At 40.4% G+C, this 6,080-nt stretch overlaps 1 long non-coding RNA gene across 1 annotated transcript; it reads right to left on the bottom strand.

The window, feature by feature from the left end:
• Positions 1-3,472: 3,472 nt before the first annotated feature.
• On the bottom strand, positions 3,473-4,569 carry LOC132998905 (uncharacterized). Its single transcript, XR_009678010.1, has 4 exons — positions 4,382-4,569; positions 4,048-4,148; positions 3,835-3,928; positions 3,473-3,743 (listed from the first exon to the last, which is right to left on the bottom strand). It is a non-coding gene; the product is annotated as an uncharacterized LOC132998905 (long non-coding RNA).
• Positions 4,570-6,080: the final 1,511 nt, after the last annotated feature.

Below are 6,080 nucleotides of genomic sequence, written 5' to 3' on the forward strand. Positions count from 1 at the left end.
GAACTTATCAGATTTTTAAACAGATTATTATGCTGAGCTGTCCGGACCTGGCCAAGGTCCCTCTGTCACAGCTTTTCCTCTATTTCAAAATAATAATACTATTATATATTTATATTCTACTCTTCTGCTTGTTTACAATAACTATGAGCATGCCGCAGCGCCCAATATTAAAGTAATTTAGCATTAAACTCTTTCGCTAAACCCTGTTTAACAATTTGATCTTTTTTCTGAAAAGAACTTAACCAGTGAAGCTTCGTGGGGTCTGCATCGATTTCCGAAACCTCGCCATGCATGCACGTCTGCAACTCCGTTTCAATGAACGAGTGAACCTCTTTAACCATGACCTTTTTCCTTAAAAGACCGAAAACAGAATTATACTTTACCAGAATCCAATTGTTTGCCTGTCCAGGTCCGTTAGTTAATCTCAGTGAGGACTCCTCGCTCTCAGGACATCAGGCCCCCTGAAATAATAGAGGTTTGTCCCAGACGTACTGCCAGCATGCAGTTACTTACGATCAGCACCGAGAGCCAGAGTTCACTCACGTGGATGTCCTCTGCCAACACACGCCAATTGTAATGGAATATTTTCATACAAGGACAAGCAAATAATTCTCAATCTGGAAGTTTAATTCTTTAACCCAGCTGCGGCTAAGGACACTGCTATCATCACAGACAGATTCAAGCAAATGCAATGAACAATGGGAAATGCATACATTTATACTGGTTTGACTCCTCCTCACACATCAGAATACAGCAGACCAATCAGCTTCTCTCAATGTCGTGACCAGGAAGACCAGACATTGGAACAAGATGCTAAACGCATCTTGTTCCAGACACTTTGGGTCACCCCTGGTCTGGGAGATCTCTCTCAGAGATCTCCTGTCTCTGCAGGTCACACCTAATAACCTTTGAATCTTCCTGCTGCAGAAGACTTAATTGGCCCCTGTTGAGAAACCTTTTGTTCACACTAGACTGAGAAGGCCACGTCTGAAGACTTTCAAGAGCATTATGCATAGTGTTAACTTGAGCTAAACTCTGACTATGAGTCTTGAACCACCAAAATACATCTTTCAGTAAACTTCTTTCTATATAAATGTAATCTGTTACATTTAACCATGTCTAAATACAAAATTCCCATCACAAATCTTAAAAAAATTAACACAACCTCTGGAACAATACAGGAAACTAAGACTTTCAAATGTGGTCTTTTAAACATCAGATCACTGTCCTCAAAGGCTCTTTTAGTTAATGAACTAGTCTCAGACTACAATATAGATTTATTGTCCCTTACTGAGACGTGGCTGCATCCTGATGAATATGTCAGTCTAAATTAATCTACTCCCCCCAGTCATATAAATTCACACATTCCCAGGGAACTCGGGCGAGGAGGTGGAGTTGCTGCTATTTTTAACTCCAGTCTATCAATTAATCCTAAACCTCAACTCAGCTACAACTCATTTGAATGTCTTGTTCTTAGTCTTCCACGTCAATCCAGGAAACACCAACAGCCAATCATATTTGCTGTAGTTTATCGTGCTCCTGGGGCTTATACTGAATTTCTAACAGAATTCCCTGAGTTTTTATCAAACCTAGTCCTAAAGACCGATAAAATTATTATTGTTGGTGACTTTAATATTCATGTTGACAATAATAAAGATAGCCTGAGCGTAGCATTTACTTCAATACTAGACTCAATTGGCTTTAGTCAGTGTGTACATCAACCTACTCATTGTTGTAACCACACACTTGACCTTGTATTATCATACGGTGTCAAAATTGAACATTTAACAGTACTCTCGCGCAATCCAATACTATCAGACCATAATTTAATAACCTTTGATTTTCATTATCTGAATATATGCCCCTAATAAAAAACTAATTTTCTAGATGTCTACCTGATAGTGCTATAGCTAAATTTAAGGATATAATTCCGATTACATTTAAACCCGTATTATCCGTCGACTTAAACAACAAATTCTTTAAAAACCCGAGCTCTATTGAGATTGACCACCTCGTAGATAGCTCTGCAGACTCATTACGATTAACATTAGACTCAATAGCGCCTCTAAAAAAGAAATGTGTAAAACATAGTCAATTAGCTCCGTGGTATAATTCCAAGACACATGAGTTGAAACAAATATCAAGAAAATTAGAAAGGAAGTGGAGCTCCAGCAACAATGTTGAAAATCTCCTAGACTGGAAGAGTAGTGTTAAAGATTATAAAAAGGCTCTCCACAAAGCAAGAGCTGCCTATTATTCAAAACTAATAGAAGAGAATAAAAACAACCCAAGGTTTCTCTTCAGCACTGTAGCGAGGCTGACAGAGAGTCACACCTCCACCGAACCCAGTATTCCTCGATCCCTAAATAGCAATATCTTTATGACCTTTTTTAATGATAAAATTCTAACTATTAGAAATAAAATCAACCATCTCCTGCCCTCAATTGGCACTAATACCCTCCCAACATCAGAGATCTCAGAAACGGCTGAGAATCCTTCCCATTACTTAGACAGCTTCTCTCTGATCACCCGTGATCAGTTTACCAAAATAATCTCAGGTTCTAAACCAACAACCTGTATTTTAGATCCGATTCCAACTAAATTACTTAAAGAAATTCTGCCCCTAATAGATAGTTCGCTTCTTAACACAATCAATCTGTCATTATCATCAGGTTATGTACCACAGTCTCTTAAAATAGCTGTTATCAAACCCCTACTCAAAAAACCCACTCTAGACCCAGAGGTTTTAGCAAATTACAGCCCAATATCTAATCTCCCCTTCCTGTCTAAAATCTTAGAAAAAGTTGTAGCCAATCAGCTGTGTGAGTTCCTCCAGGAAAATAATATATATGAAGACTTTCAGTCTGGGTTTAGAACCAATCACAGCACAGAGACAGCCCTGGCAAAAGTCACTAACACTAGACGAAAAGCAGTATTATTGTCACAGTGAACCTCTTCGGACAGGCCTAATCCCCTGCTGTAACCAACTGTTTCCATGATGTTACCTCGGCGTTCGCCAGTGAAGATAAGGTGGGTCTATCGGCGTTTGCGGACCTTAAGGGGGATATGGAGAACAAAGGAGAGAGCCGTGGGGGGGCTCGCTCCGCCGCGCGGACCGATCGCGACGTGTGATCTAATTAGCATATGAATCGGAGTCCAGCCGCTGGCTAGAACCTCTCTCTATTCACCATTGGAGGATACCACAGACCCTTGAAACTAATGTCACTCGTGATTGGTTGGTAGAAGTGTTGCTATTGGTCACCTTATGGGTCATTGCAGTGCACATGTGGGGTCACAGCATTCCGCACGTGGGGTAAGACCCTCCCACACATTATTAATAATAAAAATGTATATATTAATATTTATTATCATTTATTAGTAAGCCTTTACCAAAAGCACTGCAGTTAATTAAAACTAAACATTCATGTGATGCTTGATGTTACAGGTGAACATATTGTACAGGGAACAAATGTGAACAAGGTATATGTGGAGTCAAAGCTTTATTTACATACAGCAAATATATTGTACAAAAACTCAGGTGAGGCTTGAAATGTTTCTCTGCAGCCTCTGGGTCATGACTTCTTTGTGGGACTCTGTCTGAATCTTCTCCAGTGTGTAGACGTCTGTGGTGTGTAGCTGTGAGATCAGTGTAGCTTCCAGTCTTATATGAAGTGTGGGACACAGGTCGGTGCGCTCCTGGCTGTGGAAGGATGGATCCATGTCATCTGTCCCGCTTCAATCAGCTGTAAACACATTCAGTAAAATTAGCATAGTTCAATGACAACATACACCTTTACATGTAACTGGAAAATTATTTAATGAATATAACCTTACCCTCTTTCTTCTCCGACAACTCCTCAATGCTGATGTAAGGTCTGGTCGGATCATACTGGCTCATAGTGTGTCTTTGTACGTCATGGACAGGCAGCTGGAAAACAACGAGAGTAACATGAGTTTATTATTAATAAACGGAAATAGCCGCGCTGCATCACCGTTGGAAGATCCACAGCAAAAAAACACCAAAACAATTCATAAACAGTTACTTACATTCAATGGCTTAATTTTCTGCACTTTAAATCCGGACTTTCAGCGTCTCAGCCTAACGCCTCTTTGTTTGTGTGTGTGTGTGTGTGGGGGGGGGGCTGAGGCTGTGAAAACATACAGAAAAGTCACGTTGATGAAAAAACTTAACGAGAACAAACTGTTACATCTAAGTAATTCATACATATTTACACATGCACTAGATGTGCTCCAGCACTCGATGCTGTATTCGTATTTTAGCAACTTTCTCGCTATCCCAAAGTTGCTGGCATGCTTTTCAGATGAACGAGTTAGCTTAGTGGTAGCTAGCAATGGCGGCTCCGTTTAGCTTAGCTCTCACCTTAACTCAGGGACTTTGCATCCGTCTTCTCCGCCTCGACTCGTCCACACCGGGCCCGCGGCTCTGCTTACACACGCACTCATCTTCTCCTCCAGGGAAAAGCGTCGTGTCGACTTCAGCAAGTTATTTACCCCGAAGACAGACTCACTCGTACGGAACAAACATAACACGAGCGACACTCGATGCTGCAATGCATTAACGAGGCTGTGATTGGTCGAGCCAATCAGCTGATGACGCGAGCGGGTGACGTGAGGTTTTCACAGTAAATATCCACAAGTAAATTTACATACATGATTCTCGCTGTTCTGTGTTGGTAACCTCATAGTTGAATGCACTTATTGTAAGTCGCTTTGGAAGTGTTGACTGTTTTAATGGAATACTGAGAAAGTTTAATAACAGCAATTAGACAATTGAAGTTCAAATTATGAAGGAATTTCAGCTCTATATTGTGTCTTCTTTATATTTTAAATAATAATCGAACTGAGTGGAGATGTATGTTGTAGCCAAACAGCCGGCTGCTGTGTTTTGTCACTGTGCAGTCCATGGGGGATTAAATATTACACTGAAAAAATAAATCATTAAATCAATGAATGTTTCGTAGCAATTTTGAAAGTAGTGGTAAAAAGGTAGAATTTATAATTCATGGAAAACAGCTTAGTGTGCCGTTGACATAAATGTCAACGGCAAATGAATATGATGCCAGTATTTTGGGAGGACAGATATTTTTATGGAAAGCCGGGAGAAGTTTGGAGATTACAGGGCACAGACACATCATACCCAGCATCATTTCTTCCTGTTGAGCGGATTGCTGGTAGATGTGTGGTTAACAAATCCTCTGTGTATTTAACCAGCAAAATTGAAAAAGTGACTGTAATCATGCCACTCTGTACAGTGGTTGAGATTCAGGATTGTTTTGGATGACAATGAAATAAAGTGAATTGTTTCATTTGACAGCATTGACCTTTGTGCGTGGTATACAATGTAATTCATTATAGCACACTTACTTACTTAAGAACAATTTAAAATTCAGGTTTAATATTTATTTTAAGCCTGGTTTACTCAGCCAGATAGTTTGTTTGGTGCCTCTTACTAAAAGGTGTTATCTTCACTCAGGGAAACTGATTTGCATTTGTGAAGCTCAGACCACTGTTGCTCAGTGTAATTTGCATGTGAAAGCGTCCTCTAGGCGTTGGAGCAGGGGGGGTCACCTCACAACAGCTCTGAGGCTTGACAACTGCAGGAAACTTTAGCGTTTCCTTTGCTGCCTGCAGATACGTGTGAAAGTCGTTAACCGAAGGATGTGCCAGCACTTCTCTGCGACACAGATTGACACAAACGCTTCTTTTCATGCAGTGTAATGACCTTCTAATAGCTTCAGATCAGGGACTTGTGTCTGTCCTCGTTCTGTTAGATCTCAGTGCAGCATTCGACACAATTGACCATCAAATTTTATTACAGAGACTAAAACAGTTAATTAACATTATAGGAACGGCCCTAAACTGGTTTAAATCTTATTTTTCTGATCGCTCCCAATTCGTACAAATTAATGATGAGTCATCTGTGCGCACCAAAGTTAACCATGGTGTTCCACAGGGGTCTGTGCTCGGCCCAATTTTATTCTCATTGTATATGCTTCCACTAGGAAACATAATCAGGACACACTCGGTAAATTTTCACTGTTATGCGGATGACACCCAGT

Source organism: Limanda limanda, chromosome 3 (assembly GCF_963576545.1).
Source record: "Limanda limanda chromosome 3, fLimLim1.1, whole genome shotgun sequence".
Lineage (NCBI taxonomy): Eukaryota > Metazoa > Chordata > Actinopteri > Pleuronectiformes > Pleuronectidae > Limanda > Limanda limanda.